We start from the raw sequence: 19,444 nt of genomic DNA, 5'->3' as shown, positions 1-19,444 counted from the left end.
AGAAAAGATTAAAAAAACAACAGCATGAAAACACAAAAGAGAAGCATTCAATTTCACATGGTCCAAAATTAAATGCTTCATTTGGGGTTTCAGCTTTTCAATACTTCTTTACTTTTTTTACAAACTCAGAGTCTATTTTGAACAGAAATAGAAAACCTGAAATTTTCTGTTTGCAAATGTCAACAGAAAATATTGTAACTTCTTCCATCTTTTTTTATTTCATTCTTGGGTTTTGTTTTGTTTGTTTGGGTTTTTTTTAACCAGATGATCCACTGACTTTTTAGTTGACAGTATTATTTAAAATGCTTTGCTCAACCTAAATACAAGTCTTCCAGGGGAAAAAAAGTTAATCTAAAAATACCATCCACCTCTAAAAATAAAGTCATGTCTTATCCTTTCCCTTGCAAAAAGTGTTCCAGTATCCTACAACCTGTCTTTGGCTGCTCTCTCCAGTCACACCCCAGGTCCACGTGGACACACAGCAGAGCTCACCCCTTCATTTCTTGGACATGGGGAATCCAACCTCCCTGTGTGAGGAACAGTTGTGTTGGTGGGGCTCCACTCACTTCACATCCAGTATTTACAGAGCAGATGTCTTCAGCAGTCACTCACAGCTCCCTTCATGCCCAGGAGAAAGAAACAGAAAAGATTCATCTAAGTGAGTTTAGAGGTCTAGTTAAGGAGGAACTAAATACACTCTGGAAGTCCTTGCATCTCTCCACTGACCATGAAAGGTGGTTGGCACAGAAGAGCCCTGTGTGTCCCAGGTCTCTCTGCCCACTCACCCAGCTGGCCAAACACAAGCCAGCTCCCATACAGAAGCACTTCAGAGACATGATCACAGCAAGCTGATAAAGCCCGGTGCAGCGTAGTTGTAGTACCCTGAGCGCTGCACCATGGGGCACACCCACACGGCTTTCACGTCAGAGCATCCAGCATCTCAGATGAACAAGCTTCTATCTGCCTGACCACACTGAAGGTGCACAGATCCACCTGAAAACCTTGTGGCACAATGTGTTACATGGAGGAAAAGGTCCCTATTGCTTAAATAAATTAAATATAAAATTTTAAAATCTTTAAAACTCCAGCTCCCACTTCTTTCTCCTTCTCCTTCGCATGCTTGACATAATAAATTGCCATTTCCAGAGGATGTGTAGTTAAAGATCTTGGAGAACAGTGATTTTGGTATATAGTGAATGTTAATCTATTCCTCTCCTAACACATCAGTGTCTGTGAATTTTAAATGAACTGTATTAAATATTGATTTCCTATAGCTCTAACTGTGCCTGAAGGTTGATATGTCCTGCGGTGATTCACAAATGTGACAGCACGTTTCTCAGACACCCCTTCTCCACACTCGCCGTGCCTCCTCTCCATCAGGTATAGAGAACATGCCACAGCAGTGAGGGGGTCTGCCAGGGAATTCAAGGTGTCCTGGTTTCTAACCCATAATTGCCACCACCTTAAGCAGTTCAGCTCACTCATCTGTTTCCACAAAGTATTTCCATCTGTACAATGGGAATACAAATAATGAATCAGGTATAACTTCTGTTTGCAGAGTTGCTAGCATCAACAGCAAAGGGTAGATTATATTATTCCAGGGTATTTCACATTGTGAGCAGAATAATTTTTCTAGAATAAAGTCCTGAGCAGACTATATATAGGCACAGCATTTATTGCAGGACATCCTCTACCAGACCCGTGCTGGTCAAATGCCCCATACAATGAGGATGCAATACTCCAGGCTGCCTATAAATGGGCAGTGTATGCGTTATCGCCTCAGAAGGTAATCTCAAAGTGTATCTAATCTAATGAAAGTGGAGGCAGGATGAGATGTTGCACTTTATTTATTGACTAATTTCAGCCTCTTTCTGTGATCATTACCCAAACTGTTCCTTCCTTCAAATCAATTGAAATTGTTCTCTCACTGCAAACTGGAACCAAGGCAATTGACTTTTCCTATTCATCCAACTTTTCAGATTAAAAAAAAAAATGGGAAAAAAAAACATAAGGATTTTATTTGTGCACATAGAGTAAATAATCCACCTTTGGTTTAACCCCAAGAGTCTCCCTGCTGTGTCAGAGAGGGCAGCTGTCTCCAGCTCATGCAAGCAGTGCAATTCCAGAGCAGGGACCTTCCGCATGCCTGGGGGCAACGTGGTCAGGAGAGCTGCTCTAGCTGGAAAGTCACTTCCCACTTGTTCTTCCCTGAATGAAAGCTAAATTGAAAATGATGTCTGAGGCAGAAGTTCCGCTGCTGAAAGGTTATTGTCACCTTCAAAGGGAGAAGGGGGGAACTGATGAGTGTGACACTTCTCTGGCTCAGGGTATGAGTCTTTTTGTTCTGACAATACAGCACAGGTTCTGGAAGTCTCATATCATCAGAGAAATTAAAAATTGAATTTGTTGGCTGGGAATGAAAGCAAGATTCTTCCTAAAGGTCTGTTCTCCAGAGCCTTCTACACCCCAGCTTAACGCAAAGCAAGAAACATCCCTACCTCCTGTCCATGTACAGAATTCACTTGGGCCTGTGGTCACCATGAAAGGTTACCATCACTACAGCTGGGACTGAGAAAATGAGTTTTTCATTTCCTTACCCTCCACAACATGCTGGGCCCACCCTGCTTGTTTCCCACTGTGGGCATCCATTAGGATTTGGGGATGTATGGAAGCCTCTGGTGAAACACCTAACTTTTTTGCCCACCATCACTTTGCATCAACCTAAAGATACATCTCAAAATTTCCAAACCCACTTGGCAGTTTCATGCTGCTCTCAAGTTTCTCCTTTCACCAGGATTTCAAGTCCTGCTGAATTGTTCAGTCAGCTCCTAGGACAGGGACCAAGATCACTGACTTATGTTAGTATTGGTGTCTGAAATTCATGGCAAGAGACAGGAGCTGCCATAAAGCATACACACAGCTTTGTCAGGCACCTTTTGCCAGATTTACAGCAGCGTGTGCTCTGCTTTACTTGGGCACTCAGCACAGAGTGCCTCCCTTCAGAGAGCTTGTCATATATCAGTGCAGAAAACACTGGAAGAGCAGGGGGAAAACACTTAATTACATGGACATCGTGAAATGAAGCATAATTTCCCACCAGGTTCCAGGCATCAACACAGGCATGATGTAGCCCAGGAAATGCCATTCTAAATATTCAGAAGTGCAAATGCTCACAGGTAAGCTTTGTATCATCAGGCTTCACCTCAGATGAGATGCTGCCCATCCTTCTGTGGCCGCTCTATAAAGCCCAGCAGTGCACAAGCAGAGCTGAGCTCGGCTCATGGGGTCCGCAGCCGCAGGCAAAGCCTGAATCCCTCACACAGCTGGAGAGCAGGGCAGCCTCTCCCGCTAGCCCAGACCACAACGCTGTTTTCTGAACAAATTCACTATGCAGATCTTCATCCAACTCTTTCCAGGTTTCCCATCAATTAGCTCAAATTCCCAAAAAACAGTTTTGGAAAAACCTTTTCAGACAGCATTTCCTCACCGTTAGAACCACAGACAGAGGCAGAGTTGGAACTGAAGCATCAGAGATGATGCCTGCTTCCCATTCAATCAATATGGTATAAATGATAAACAATTAATTGCTTCAATTTTCTTTAAAAATTAACCCTGTTAAAGTGGATTATTCTGAATTTTTATTTAAAAAAACCTGATTTTAGGTTGTCTCTAAAGCAAATCATGTGCTTGTTCCTGGCAGACTGCCAGGGCTAAATTAGCTTGATACATTTAATGCAACTGCAAGCTAATAGGCAGTCTGGTCTTCTGTCGAATCTATGCAATCTTTTAAATGTTTAATCAAGAAGCAAAATTAGGACTTAAAAATCCATTGCTTGCAGCATTCTTTTTCTTCTAAGTAAGCAAGTAAAAATTTAAAACCCCCTCCTGCCAGGGCAGCACTTGCTGCGATGCTGAAGGCATCTTTCTTTGGTCAACACGGTACACACCGAGACAGGGGGGCAGAACTGTGCTGAGAGCTGGGGCTGAAGGGTCCAGGAGAAGAAGGCAGCAAAGACTCTGTTATGTATCTCTCAGATACACACACCCCCATACGTGCAGCTCCGTACACCCAGCAGCAGGGCCCGGGGCTGCCCAGCCTACCCAGGCTCCAGCCTAAACCCGCTGCATCCCTCGGGAGCCAAGCCCTGGCCCTCCCACATCGCACCCTGATAACAACATTCAGTCCCAGCTGTGAGTTCCCCCCTCCACTGTCAAAATGCTGGGCTTCCACGAACACCTTGCAGTGATTCTATACTCCAACACTAGAGCAACATGAAAATAATAGAGATCCCAGAGCCTATATGCATCACCACGCTTTTACTTTCTGGCCCTGGGTCTCTCTATAGCGTAGCCAGAGCAGGGATTTTCTTGGCTAAGAGGAATCATTACAGTATTTTCTTTTCCCTCTCACACATGACAAGAGGAGTCTTGCCTCCTCCGGCAGCAATATAACAAAGCAATAACATAGCTAATATTATACTCCCAATCCTCCTCTAACTCATTTCAAATGTTTGCGGAAGCCCAGGGGAAGCTTTGTCTTTTTAGAAAACATATTAACTACATGTGAGCCTCAGCACATCCCATGTGGAACCCCAAGAGAGCAGCATAAATGTTTCTTAGTCATCTTTCATAGAGAAAACACAGTAATATCTCCTAGTAAAACCAGAAGCACAGGAACAATATATATCCAATAAACTGCATTTGGACTACTGTGGATACCCTGAGTAAGAGTTAACAGGCAAGAAGTCTGCGGGGTCTCTCAGGCTGTCTTCTCTGCTTTGAGGTTGTAACCACCAGACTTCAGGCTTCAGTATAACAGCTGCTCCACGAGGCTTTAGCATGCACCTACAAACCAGCTTCTTTCTGCTCTTCATTCAGGGCTGGGATGTCCATCTTTGCACCATGCTGTGCAGAACTTCCTACCTGAGGTTCTCAGAACATGAGAGGAAAAGCAGCATCTTCACTCTTTACAACACTTTGGTAACCTGCCAGCAAACAGGCTGGGCTCTCACAGCCCAGGGTCTAACAACTCAGTAGTCCTCAGCTGCAGCTGAAAAACCACTCTTCAGTTTGGAGGCAGTGCTGTCAAGCTCACACGGCTATGGGCACAGCTGGTAAACACAAGATAAAAACCACCCCCACCACTAAGCAGCAATGAAATGTGGCTTTTCACTGTTCTGGAACCTCATCCTCTGCCGTCATCATGGTCCCTAAGGAGCTGCATGGCTCCTTCTTCAACCCATGGAGGGTTATTCGCTGCTGTAAATCTGGCAAAAGGTGCCTGACAAAGCTGTGTGTATGCTTTATGGCAGCTCCTGTCTCTTGCCATGAATATCAGACACCAATACTAACATAAGTCAGTGATCTTGGTCCCTGTCCTAGGAGCTGACTGAACAATTCAGCAGGACTTGAAATCCTGGTGAAAGGAGAAACTTGAGAGCAGCATGAAACTGCCAAGTGGGTTTGGAAATTTTGAGATGTACCCTCTTTAAACTGCAAAATGCTCACAAGATCCTATCGTGGGGAGACATGAGACTGTGCACGAACATGCCCTTGGGAAGGATTCACTAGAGCTTTACTGAGAACAAGTTCTGGAAGGCACATACAGGGAAGGATGTTATCTTCTGAGATATATTATAAACAGGATGCCAGGCAGCCTTCAGGAGGCAGATGCTCTCTCTTCCCTTTTCACAGTGTGTAAAAAAATCCCCAAACCCTGCCCTGTGAAAGCTGGAAGTTTCCTCTGGCATGCTGCTAAACCGAAGGGGTATGACTTTTCTGGGAAGGTGTTGGAGATGGATTGTTCATGCTGCAGATTTGGATTTGACAAGCAGTAGTAGTATATGGACTGGGCGCAGAGCTCTCCCAGGGATTGAGATGGGAAAGATGCACAGAGCTTCCCTCTCTAAGCACAAAGATTTCCACTTGGGAAATACCCTGGGGCCTCACTTTGCAAAAAGTCAACAAGCAGTTGAAAGTAAAGTCTCAAAATTACCTGTATTTCCTGTGATGATTTAGTTCAAAAGAGGACTAAATTCAGACCAAATAGATAAAGAAAGTTATCCCTTTAAAAAAAAATCTGATTCGTTTGCCTTTCCTTACCACTCTGGCAGGGGAGAAAAAATTTGGTATCCAAAGCTGATCTGATAGGACCTTCTGCCCTGGCTAATATGACGCTGGCAAAGGGGGTTTCCTCACAGTTAATTTGGGTTTTTTCATCATCACAACCGAAATGAAATGTGTCCGTATAAAGCTGCTATGGTTAGCAAGAATTAATGTCACTGACAATCTATGGAAAATCCTTTTTACCCCAGGGCAGGCTTGAGTATTATGTATTGTCCCAACAGCATCTGCCGTTGTATTATGGCTATAATTTCAGAGAAAATACGACTAACAGTCAAAGGAATGTTTCATGCCAGAAGGCAAATAGATTTCCGAAGTCTCCCAGCAAACATCCATGGTTCTGAGTAGCTTCTGTAAGAAAACAGCATTAGCTGAAGTCATGGAGGCCCTGTATGCCTTTGCTTTATTCAAGTCTTCTCTGATTTCTCTTAGGCATTGGATATTTCCAGGAACTTTCTGAGATAAATGCAATCCCTGCTTCATCACTTACGGTTTCCACTGACTGCAAGGAAATATTTCCTCCTTAAAGTGGGAGAAGAGCTGATTCACTGAGTCTTAAAATACTGTGTTTGACACCAGTGAGGGTGGTACAGAGACAGATCGGGATAGTAGGGATTTACTCCAAACCCTTGGAGCCTCAAAGTTCCCCCTGAAGTAAAAACGTCATCTGAGATCCTTGGCTCAGTCCACGCTTCCAAAGAAGTGTCATACAAGACACGCAGGTTTTAATGATAAATGGAATCCAAATAGTTTATTCATGCCTTTTTGGAGATGACAGGCAGAGACACAAAGGGTGGGATTCACCTCACCTAATATTAGACACCTGATTGTTAAATGTCTCCAACTATGCAAGTCACCCATCCTCCACCACACACCTAGACCTTTAAACCCGTCTAGCGAGGGGGGAGCACCAGACAGCAGTTCATCTCCGGGTGTCTCGGGCGTCTGTCTGTACCACCCCTGAGGCATGCTTGTCTCTCTTGACTAGAAAGAAGCTGAAATTATTGTCTCAGACATCTGCTCAGCATTTAGAACTAAGGTGACTCCAGCTTGGTGCAACCTGCTCCTGGGCCTATTACAGGCCAGTGCAACAGCCAATGTTTAAACTATTTTTCCAGCATCCTGTGCCTTAAACATGACAGCATCCTTCCTCCACGGGCAGTGAGATCAACCCATGCACTGCTGGGTCGCTGTGACTCAGCAGTGGGGGTTGTGCCAAACCATCTTTAAAGGTCAGTAAGTCCCTCTGCCAAGGCTGAAAACAGCAGCTTGGCCCTTTCATCTGCCAGATCTGTTTTACATCATCTGTCAATTGCTGGCATCCCATCCAAAAATAACTCACTTCACCTCTGTTTCCAGCCTTGCAGCCCATCAGGCTGTTCCTACCCTGTCACATCCTATTCCCCTGTGTCACAGAATGGGCTTGGTATGACACGACAGGCTGAGACGCGCTGAGCCAGGGAAGCCGTAATCGTGGTTCACCAGAGAGAAAGAGAGAGGACAGGATGGGTCACAAGTGCAATTAAACAGACCACATTTGATCAGCACTCAATAGATGTGTTTCCTTTGAGCCATAATACTTTATCTCTGCATCATGCCAGTTTCTCACAACTCCCAAAGGCATCTTGTTCTACTCTCGCATTGATCATCGGAAGTCAAAGAGGACATTGTCCCTCGGCTGGTCTGTGTGGACAGAGCTGCAAGGAACAGGATCCCACTCAGCCATCCAGAATGTTTGTATCACTAGAGACTTCAAGAATCAATAAACAACTTTATAAGGACGTTTTTGTTTCCAATTAGTATGGCAGAGCTGCCTTAGCATCACAAGAAAGGAGCTGTAACAGTGAAGGCGTATGAGGGCATTGCCTTAACCCCTTCCATAAAAAGCCAGTGGGGAAGGAGTACAAAGAGGTGGTGAAACTCCTGAACAGACAGCAGCCTTCCAGTGCTGAAGGGGGGGCTGCAGGAGATCTGGGGAGGGACTCTTTATCAGGGGTGTAAGGATAGGACAATGGGTAACAATTTTAAACTTCCTTAGATGAGATCTAAGGCAGAAATTCTCCCCTGTGAGGGTGGTGAGGCCCTGGCACAGGTTACCCAGAGAAGCTGTGGCTGCCCCCTCCCTGGCGGGGTTCAAGGCCAGGTTGGATGTTTACATGTCTCCAGTTTACATGTCTTGGGCTGATCAAGAGACCTCAAGTTTGTTGCTAAGTAACAGTGTGGATGGACCCAAAAGCTACAGAACTCGCTTTCCCTCTCTCCAGAGACACACTGCTGGCCTTCGTTACAAGGTGTTATTAACAATTAGTAGCTATGGCAGTATCATATATGTGTAGAAGTCTGTAAAAGTCCATAGCTCATAAATCTTGTGAGGAACTTCAAACTGGCAGATGTGGTTCTTGGATACACTTGTACAGTAACATTTACAGTGACGCAGAAAGCTTGAAAGAGAAATGTCTGTTACTCGCTTTGCAGACATGTCACAGGGGTGGATTTATGTGATGCCCACAAGGCAGATACTCAGCTGATGCAAGGAGACAGCTACCTGAAAGCCAGGTGATCATCTGCCCTTCACGGTCCAAAGGAAGAACGTATCATGCCTTTGGTTTAGAAATGTCAGATGTGGAGGAGATAGAAGTGATAAAACTTGTGTATCTCCACAGTTTCTGTGAGGACAGATGGCTTTGCATGCTCCTCAAAGAACGATCCTCTTATCTTCCCCATCTTACTTTTTAAAATATCTCATCTTTGGCAACAGGTCAGACTCACTGGGCTAACAGAGGAATCATGGTGCTGCAGCATGGTGCTTCCTTCGTGGGGTGGTGACTAGGAGAGGGGGGAGCACTGGCCCCCCCTGCACGGTCCATGATATCCCCGTGTAGAGCACAGCTGCCTTAGGCAGGTGGTAGCCAGGATACAGCACGCTGGCACATGCCAGGACTGACCCTCAGTTAAGGATGTAACCTCAGACTTCAGCTTCTGCCCTGCAACACACTTCTCTTAGGGTGCAGCTCCCCAGCACAAAGTGGCACATTAGGGGCTTTCCCAGCCCCCCGCCCCATTTCAGCTACAGGCTCTGCTCTATGCCATGGTGCATTTCTCCTTCTATTGTGTTGTAGTTTGTACATTCAGCCACAGCAGGAGGAAAAGGTGTTTGAAGGTTCACAGGCACTTCATTTGCCTGCAGTGATGTGGGACTGACAGCGCTGTTCGGCTTCACAGAGCTGCTGTGAGTACCAGCTTTAAAGAGATTAAACTGACGGAGGCCGTACAGGGAGTGCAGGTAGGCAGAGATGCTCTCCTTCAAGCCTGGTGCTGCTGAAACAACCAGCCTAGTGCTGTGCAATGATGTCTCCCTTCCGCGTGATTAGAGATTGCAACCACGAGATGTCTGTGTCTCTTGTCATCTCCTCTGATAAGCTTTAGCAGGAAGAGAACATCAATCTGTTTCTTCAGGTTAATGGCTTTGTCTGTTCTACCTTATCAGGTGTCTTCTACCACCTTCTCCTCGAATGGATGACAGAATTTCAGCCAGGGCTCATGTGTTAACAAGACCAGGGACTGGATGAAAGCATGCACGCCCCTGCATGCAGCCCGCTGCCCCTGCAGGCACTCTGCCATGTCATCCCGTTTTTACTGAAGCCTAGATTAAATGTTTTGTTTCCAGATGTGCTCACTCTGGTCCAGGAGTCACACCTTGCAGTCGACCAGAGGACACTCTGAGTCGCTTTTGGAAGGCATTAATTCCGGAGCCGTGGCTGCCTATGAATCGCAGCAGCCCTACACCAAGCCTGGCTGGTGGAAGGCGTCTGGCTGGAGGTGGCCGAGCTCTGCTGTCACAACCCCACTGGCAAGGGACACGGCACTCAACAGCCAGCCGAGCCCACGAAATCAATAAGCTCTGCACAAATCGAACAGATGCAAGCCCTCAGCTCAGGCCCAAGTTAGCTCAGGCCCAAATTCGCCGCCCAACTTTGGCATGGGCTGAACACACTGAGAGCAAGCTGGAGTTATCCCAGTGTAAATCCAGTGCAGTTTGCTGGAGTCACTGGACTTACACCAGCCTGCAAGAGCACAGTCCATAAAGACAGTGAGATACCTCCAAATTCCTCTTTTAGTCTTTCTGCAGCCCTGTACATTCAGGCCCCGCATTTTTGCTCCTTACAATTGTGGTTCCTTGCCCAGAGCTGCTACTGGCTTACCCTGGGTAAGAGCAACGCTGCACATTAATTGTCAAGCCTGTGGCCCGGATGGGAAGGGAGTGTGGCCTGAAGTGTGATCAAGGCCCAGAGAGGTGGTGACAGCAGGGCCAGAGCAAGCTCCCAAGTTGGCAGCGGGAAAGCTGAATGAATTCAGCTATTGGTGAGATAAGTCAGGATGGTTTGAGGGAAAATGCCCAGAAAAATTGAGTGACCTGGGATGGCCTGGTGCAGACACAGAGCACCCTTTACCTCTACTACCTCCTTCATTTACTGGTTTTGAGGAATCACTGTTATCAGCTTCTAATTCTGGACTCTGCTTTCTCTTATAAAAAGGCTTTAAAAAACATCCTAACTGAAACAATTATCTAAAATAAAAAGCTATTAAATAATCAGGCAGCATTTAGAAAAGAGAGTTTGATGTTCAGAATGTCCACAACTGCCAGAAGCTGGCTGCTAGTGCGCTCTCTTGCTGAAAGCAGGACCTCCAGCAGAGCAGAGATGTAAATTCTGATCCAGGCTGACAAAATAAATCTCCATTCAGTCAAACACCTGTTTGTCCCATCACTTTCTTACTCCCTTAGTAGAACGTCTGTAGCATGCCCTCTCTGCTGGATGCGCACTCCACAGCTGTGTTCGCCCCACAGCAGAGGATAACCTGGGGAGCACGTTCAGACCCAAAGAGGGGTGGCACTGTTTAACCATGTAACTTCTGTACAATAACCCTTTATTTCAACTGCGATGGATTTTGACCCATGGCGTAGGAAAATTTCAACTTTTGCAGGGCAAAAGAGCAACTTCTGCATGCATACTTTTCCTCTGAGAAAAATGCACTAAGCTTCAGGGTGGCACGGTCATTTCTGGACATTCCCTCAGACACAACACAGCAGAAGAGCCTGCACAGGGCAGGGGACTGAGGAAGAGCTGCCTTGTGGGGATTCACTGATCCTGACAGCTGGATAGGCAAGTGTTCCCTACGTCAGTAGAAAACGAAAATACTTCAGACCTCTGCTTGCCTTAGTGCAGAGAGGATTTACCATGTGCTTAGGCAGCGCTGATGCTCTGAGACAACAAGAGGTCATTCAGCAAAGTGCAGATGCTCCCTCCAAACCTCTTGCAAAATCGCTGAGGTTGGAAGGAACCTCTGGATATTGTAAAATCGCTGAGGTTGGAAGGAACCTCTGGATATTGTGTAATCGCTGAGGTTGGAAGGAACCTCCGGATATCATGTAGTCAAACCCACCTGCTCAAAGCAGGGTCAAGCACAGCTGCTTGCTCAGAGCCGTGTCCAGCCGGTCTCTGAGTGTCACCAAGGACGGGGACTCCTGAGCCTGTCTGGACAGCCTGGCCTGGTGTTCAGCCACCCTCACAACAGAAAAGGTTATTCTTTTCTTTAAACAGAATTTCTTGTGGTTACATTTCTGCCCATTGTCTTTTGTCCTTTCAGTGGGCACTCCTGAGAAGCATCTGTCTTTACTCCCTCCCATCAAGCATTTACGCCCATTGATAGATCCCCTGAGTCACCTCTTCTCCACAACGAACAATCCCAGTGCTCAGCCGCTTCTTGCATGTCAGACACTCCAGTCCCTTACACTTCTCCAGACCCCTTTGCTGGACTCGCTCCTGTACGCCCACATCTCCCTTGTACTCGGGAGCCCAGACTTGGACACAGCACTCCAGATGTGCCTCACTGGTGCTGGAGAGAGGGGAAGGATTACCTCCTTTGTGCTCCTGACAATGCAGCCCAGGATGCTGTTGGCCTTTGCTGCAAGGTCAGACGCTGGTTCATGTTCAGCTTGTTGCCCACCAGGACTGCAGAAGTCTTCCCACTGAGCACTTGGACATATGCCCCCATAGTGATGTCTCAGAAATGCAACTTAGATGTAGCTTCCACATTTACACTTCAAAAACCACAAGCTCAGCACAGCACAAAGGGTATAATTACCATTTCAGAAAAAAATAAATGTTAATTTGATGTTGTGCATTAGGCTCTGACAGCTCCCAGGCTCTTGTGAAATGAGTGTCAAAGAGACATTACGAACAAATACAGAACTGTTTGTTTTTCCTCTTCCTATAGCAAAGAGAAGGACAGGGGCAAAGCTGAAGCAATGAGTGGAAAAATTGACTGATAAAGGAGAAGGTAAAGTTATTACAAAGCAGTTTGTGATTTTCAGAGCAGGCAAGTGTGGGAATAGTTCTTGTTTTGCAGGCAAATGGGATCTAAAGCCCTCGCAGAACAGAAGTGATCACACATACACAGAGATGACTCGCACTGGCAGGAGCTGAGAGCCTCACTTGTTCCTTAAAACCCTCTCATATGAACAACCAAACTCTGCCCTCAGAAACAACTCTTCTTTCTCCCATCAGCTTGATGGGAGTGACATCTGCTGAAGAGCGTTAGAAGAAAAACGTAGGAATGATTCTTGGAGTGTCCAATTCAAAGAAGTAACCTTCATGTCTATTTACAGGTGAATACTTCTTGCTAAGGCTGGGTTAAATGCCTCCCTTAAACATTTCCTCTCCATCAGAAAATTCTTTTTAGAAAAAAATGAAGGTGCTTTTCTTTCTTTCCCCAGGAACTGCACGTTTTCCATGAACACACAGTGCAGCTGCTGCCACCGGAGGGTTTGGTGAAGGAGCAGGACAAGCAGTGTCAGGAGTGGAGGGTGTGAAGCTGTTTTCTCCTTAAGAGACTATCCAAGGGCCCTTCTGACCCTCCAGTCTACGATTTTTGTTTATTCATTTTTTGTCATAAAAATCCTTAAACTTTTTTTTTTCCTTCTTTTATCACTCAAGACCTCCTCTAAGAAAACAAAATAATTAGAGTTCGGGATTCTCAGCAAAACGATAAAAAATGTCCATAAGGGGAATCCCTGGGTTTTCCTAACCTGATCCTAGAGAAGAAAGTGTGTGGCACAAAAAGCAAACACATTTGTTTTGCTGCTGAGAGCACACTGACTCGAGTCTAAACGTTTCAGACTGAATCAGTTCCAATGGGTCCAGTCCTAGACAAGATGGAAAGTCAGCTTTGCAACACAGAACAAGCAGAATTAGTCAATAAATATCTGGTTTGTATTTGGAATGAATTTGGATGATGTATTCATATCCTACAAGGATAATGAAATACTTCACTTTCCAATGGCCCTAAGCAATATTTGATTGCACAAAAAGAATTTAATATAATTAAAGAGAATGTTAAACAACAGCTATTCAAGTTAAACATTTTTAAAACCTGCAGCTCCAGATCATTTCCATGTAGGAGTATTAAAAGCATTTTAGCCTGGATATTAGACTTTAGATATAGAATTTTAGACTGGATATTAGGAAGCATTTCTTTGCAGAAGGGGCTTTTGGGCGTTGGAATGGGCTGCCCAGGGCAGGGGGGGAGTCTCCAGGATCCCTGGAGGGGTTGAAGAGTCGGGCTGAGCCAGCGCTGAGGGATCTGGGGGAGTTGGGAAGGGTCAGGGGGAGGTTCATGGTTGGGCTGGAGGAGCTTCAGGATCTTTTTCAACCAAGATGATTCTGTGATTTCAGGGACATTCCAGAACTTGTTACCATTTTTGAGAATGTATATGCAGGATATCTGATTCAGGCATAAGGTGGCTTTCAACCTGGATTTTTGTCTCTTAAGGGAGTGCCCTAATCAGCAGATGCTTGGCTCTCCTAGTGTGATGCTGACTCAGTCTTTCTTCCTGGCATTGCTTTTTTTCTGTCTCTCTCCTCCTTTCCTCCATCACCCAAACAGATTTCTGAAGGACTGAAGTCTGTCTCAAACAGAAAAGATAAGAGTTATCAAAACCTGACCCTCTTTTCTTCATTGGCCAAGTCCTTGCACCAACCAGGCATCCTAGAGGGAAGCACCAGGGATGCCACAGACAGATGCAACACATCTCAGCCTAAAAGTGGCAGTGGGACAAAACCTGCACAAGCAGGACCTGGGAGAGCTGCATCTTCCCATCTCGCCCCAGGGGGCAGCACTGGCTGGAAGGGCTGAATGTACAGCCCCTGTAGGTCCTGAACTCTGCTGAGAAAGCCAGACACACAGCTGCTGGAGGGAGGCATGTCCAGATGGGGATTCACGTGAAGCCTTGACCATGACCTCAGCACTGACATTTCCTTTCCTAGCAGGGAAGGCAGGGTCTCTTCCTCTAGTTGGGGCAAAGCCTAACTCATTGAATATCCAGAGACACTCGCAATGTGCTTACTCCTCTCTACTCAAGGGCTCTTCCCACGAGATAAGTTGCCATGCTGACCCCTCTCTATCCCTCTCCAGACACTCCTGCCCTGTATCTCATCTCCTGAGTTCCCCCCATCCTACCCCACAGAGACCCCGCAGCTCTCTCATGTTCTCCTGACCACTTGTTTCCTACTGAATAGAATTTTTTCTTGCTTGGATACCAGTCAGTCACCAGCATGTTTAAATAATCTCCTACCTTTGCTCAATTCAGGCCTTCAGTGAGTAATTTATTAAACAACTGAGAGACAGTTCAGGTGACCTAGATGAACTTTATTAACATACTACAAATAATTAAAGATTTCTAACAAAAGAAATGGGCCTTGGAAACACTCATTTTAATTCTTAATCATCTTTGGTGTGTCTGCCACATAGGGTCACACAACGACCATTTTAGGGGAGTTGCAGGCCAGGGCAGAGATGCCCCAGATTCCTTCTGAGACTGACCCTGAAAGGACAGAAACTTGACGGGTGAGTCTAGGATGGCTGTGGGGTCACTGCTCCTGGACTGCGTGTCCCTCAGCTGCTGAACAGAGGCACAGCCCAGGCAGGGGTAAATCACTGTGAAACGTGGTGCTTTAAACTACACCCGCTCAGGTCACAACTGACCATCAGCTCAGGCAGCTCAGCAGAGGAGAAAGGCAAGCAGGGGCTTTGCCACCTCCTAGGGTCGAAAATAATAATCAGTGAGAGTCTCTGGCACAGAGTTCCTGAAAGGGAGCTTTCCCTTTCCATCCTTCGGGCACTGACTGCCTGGATGGAGGACAGACAAAAGATGTAACACTCCTACATGGAGAATAAAGCTCCCCAGGCTCAACATGCTTAAGCAAGACTCAATGGGAAGTCAGACCCATGTGCCCACAGCAAGGTCAGACAGGGTGTTCAGGGAGTTTAGTCTTGAAGCTTGATTTAAACACGCACTAATAAAGCAAGGCTTTACACAAAGCAGGATTATCCAAGGTTGCATCAACTGAATGAGCCCCTTCAGCACCAGAAAACCTAAATCAGTAGATAGAGAAATACTAATAATTTTGTCGGGAGCTACTGCCTTACTCCTGGAGGGCAGAACCTAAGGTAGATCGTGCTGCAGAGCTCCTGACAGCTGGTGTCAGCTGTACAGCCCAGAGATAAGAGCGGAGAAGGAGCCTGTCCATTACAGATGGATGCTGTCACCGAGGAGCCAGCCTGCGATGACAGAGGGACGCTGGTGTTCCAGGGCACCAGCAGCCAGTCAGTGAGTATTAGAATGATTCTGTGAATTTACTACACAGAGTAAATGATAACATAAATTAAAAAATTAATATATAAAGTCCACAGGACAAGTTAACCCTTGTTGGCTCCCACACTCCAACTCCCACTGCTTGATTTTTTACACCTTTATAGATTTTGAAGGCCCTTGTGGCATCCAGCAGGAGCTTCTGCTCCAGTCAGGCTCTGAATGCAGCTGGTAACTCCAGCACTGAGCTCCATACCATGAAGCCAAATATTAAAGCATTTCTTCTACTTCTCATTCAAAAAATTGTATGAGGAAGGTGCCACTTAAAATGATTTTTTTTAATTACAGGAAAAAAAACATCAAGATGAAAAAGAAAAGAAAAATTGTTCTTCAATACAGAAAGGAATGCTGAAAAATTCATAGATTGAAAAAACCAAAATATCTCTCCCAAATATACTAATATTTTATACCAATTATTTTGAAGAGCTTAATTTAAATTTTGAACATTCTGAAAAGCTTTTGCCTATTTATGTAACATACATGCCTAAGCAAAAAGCTCTTTTGAATGGAAAACCTGAACTTTGTTTTGAGAACACTGTAATTTTTTCACTTTTCTCTCTACAAAAGAGAAAAATGACCTTTTACTTTGAAAAGCGATAATTGTGATGTATTTTTATTTTCAGTACACAAAGTTCTAACTGAGAAACTTCAGGTCACTCTAACTACATCTACCTTGTTAGTTTGTTCCAGCTAGGTTAATCAGCCTGACTTTTAGAAACGTGTGATTTAATTCTGTCAGGACTTTGCCTGGCTCTCGGTAACGGGGCTAATGAGAATATCACACTGCAAGCTGCATAAGAGAAAGGTTATCTTCTCTGACATATCACATTCAGCACATATAATAATACATTCTCTATTCCATTGATTTGGAGGTTCAGCACTGCAAAAGCTTGAAAAAATATTGGGCATGGCTAGGAGCAGTTGCTGGACAAAGCATGATCTGGGTAGACCTGGTTGGAACAATAGATGTTTTTACCAATGGCTATCAGAACATCTCTGATCTGCAAAGGCACTAAATGGCTTCAAAAGCCACATCTGAGCCTTGTTAAGGTCTATTATTACCTTCCAGGTCTAAGTGTGAAGAGCTTGTCTCTTTTCCAAGCAGTGTCCACCAGCAACACATTCAGCCTGGCTTTCTGTGACACAGTTTTGTGGTTTGTTTTTTTTTTTCTTCCCCCAGAGACAAACTTGGATGGTAATCCAAAAGGAGGATATTTGAACATTTATTTCAGAGACTATTCCATTCCCTTTGTAAGCAAATCCCCTACTTTAATTCCCTTTGCTGTAAGGTTTTGTCTGTACTGCTCAAGGAGAATGATATCCATGTTACTTGGATTATTAAGGATTATATTTCCTTTTAACAGTTTGGAAAACTGACCTAAGTTTCCAAAATGATACAGGTGACCATCTTTACTGACTCAAAGTCAAACTTTCTCTACTTCCTCAAGTCACCTACTACTCATTATTGGAATTCAGAGCTATGGAAGCAGGTATCAACTACTTCTTCTGTTACATTAATAATTTGGGAAGCATTGTAGCTATGAGAATTCCTTAAGTATCTTGTGAAATAGATCTTTTAGAGAAGTCATTATGGCAAAACTGAGTTTTCCATTTTAACTTTTTTTTTTTTCTAGGAGAAAGCTTCTCAGCACCATGTGGATTTCTTGATTAAAATTCAAAAAAGACACAACCAATAAAAAAAGTCCAGTCTGTTCACACCGAGCACAAGATTGTCCCTGGCAGATGTGTTTTAATTTTTTCTTAAGTCTCCTGATCATGGGTGGGATACGGCACACCAGGATCCCCCCACCCGAGCAGGTCAGCAAGAGAACACCTTTGGTGTCCTTTCAGCTTTCTGCTTTGATGCTTTCAGCAACCTTGGGCCAACTCTCAACTCTGAGGAGGACTTTGGCTAAAAGACTCCTGGGTTTAAGAATACGTGCCAGTTTTCATGTAAGTCCCCTGAATCAGGAGATCAGCTGCCTCTCCATCTTTGTGCTTACTGCATTTTGTATAAGGCATTAACTACTCCTTGGGGTAGAACGTGTAATTTTGTCAGGCTGTGAAAAACACTTCTCACCCAATTCCTGTGAAGTCTTTCTTCAATGGGACTCCAAAGACAGCATACAATAGCAAGCCTGAAGCTTAGGCTCAGACTAACCAGAAAGTGAAGGTCTCCATCCTTTTTTGAAAGGATTCTGTCTCAGATGCAGAGGTTCTTCATTGTCTTTAACTCCAAGCAAAAATTAGGTCTCTTGTAAACTACACAAATTAATTAATTAATTCCCCATACATTTCCTTTTGCAGAAAGGTTGGAATATAATCAGAAATATGTTAATGTGCCATTTGCTAATTTCACTCTTATTCCATCTGGGGACAGTAAGATCTTTTCCTCTGATATGTTTTCAATGTTCTTGTCAGAATTATTAGATCTTGAAAAAGAAATAAAGTTTCCTGCTTTTGCAAGTATTTTTTCATTCTTATCCCTGAGTCCCCACATGAGGCAAATCAAGATAAACGGGGTTTTTTTCCCCAATTAAACCAAGACTATTTCAGCTGCTGCTCATGCTCTATCTTCTATAGATATCTGGAGCAAATTTTTATTGTTATTTTTCTTTAAAGATCTTTTCTTGATCATAATTGGATTCTAAAATTAGCCTGAGAGAGGGACAAATTAAATTTTGTGACTTTAAAGATTGGCCTTTCCAACTGTAGGTTGCATTACTGATGCTTGTAAAAATAATATCAGACCATTACCTAACAAAAAAGAAATGAGGGGTCAAAGACACTGTTCTATGACCATTCACTCCCTTCCATTGCTCACATGCAGAGAAACAAATTCTAGCTTAGGACAAATTCAGATCGTTCAGCCTGCCAAGACTACACAAGCAGAAAGCCCCTACCTGGAAAACAATCACCTTGGCCTCCTGGAGAGCTGCTACTTATCCTCTCTAAAACCATGGCAGAGTGCTCACACCATCTGCTGTGGCTAGTCCGAGTGGTTAATTTTCCCTGATTTCCTCCTACAGTCGCTAATGAGAGACTGGCTCCCTCAGATGAAGATTCTGAGCACCTGAATTAGGCTCCCACTCTAGTCCAGGGCCAGGGAGGCTGTTTCTCTCTCTCTCTCTCTCTCCGCTGGCTACAGACAGAGACAGCCAGTGAAGTCAGCTGGCAAAGCATCCACAGCCTCCCACACTCCTCAATGCCATCTAGTATTCAAATAATACTCACAATGAGATTGTCAAAGTCCCAAAATTTGGGCTGTATGTCTGTCACAGTGTTTTCAGAGATTTACATATGCCTCTGGCTCCTGTCCTCCAGGCAACCAGATTACTTTGATAAATTCATATCTATTAATTCATAGCCCCAACTATGCTTCCCTTTTCAAACAAGATGGAGTAGCTAATTAAATGCTCTCCTAAATCATTGGAGATCTTCCTGGCTGCAGAGAAGGAGACAATGAAGAGATGCTTCTGATTATAATTTTTCCCCTTCTCTGACAAACAGATCTATGTGGAGGCCTGCCCCCCAACTCCTGACCTGCTTTGTAAATTCTCCAGAGTTTGTAAGTGGTGTGTGTGCTACATGCAGGCAATATCGCCTGGGGTC

General features: G+C 44.7%; 1 protein-coding gene and 1 long non-coding RNA gene across 2 annotated transcripts in view; both read right to left on the bottom strand.

Annotated features, from left to right (window-relative positions):
* The window catches only part of LOC113489122 (acid-sensing ion channel 2), a 514,852-nt gene that overhangs the window by 270,354 nt on the left and 225,054 nt on the right, over positions 1 to 19,444 (bottom strand). The window lies entirely within an intron of this gene.
* On the bottom strand, positions 251 to 18,844 carry LOC113489123. The gene is made up of 2 exons (XR_003400005.1): positions 18,736 to 18,844; positions 251 to 618 (listed from the first exon to the last, which is right to left on the bottom strand). It is a non-coding gene; the product is annotated as an uncharacterized LOC113489123 (long non-coding RNA).

Source organism: Athene cunicularia (assembly GCF_003259725.1).
Source record: "Athene cunicularia isolate RWA chromosome 27 unlocalized genomic scaffold, athCun1 chr27_part1, whole genome shotgun sequence".
NCBI classification, from domain to species: domain Eukaryota; kingdom Metazoa; phylum Chordata; class Aves; order Strigiformes; family Strigidae; genus Athene; species Athene cunicularia.
The sequence above is the reverse complement of the archived record's forward strand: the minus strand, read 5'-3'. Positions and strand labels throughout refer to the sequence as shown.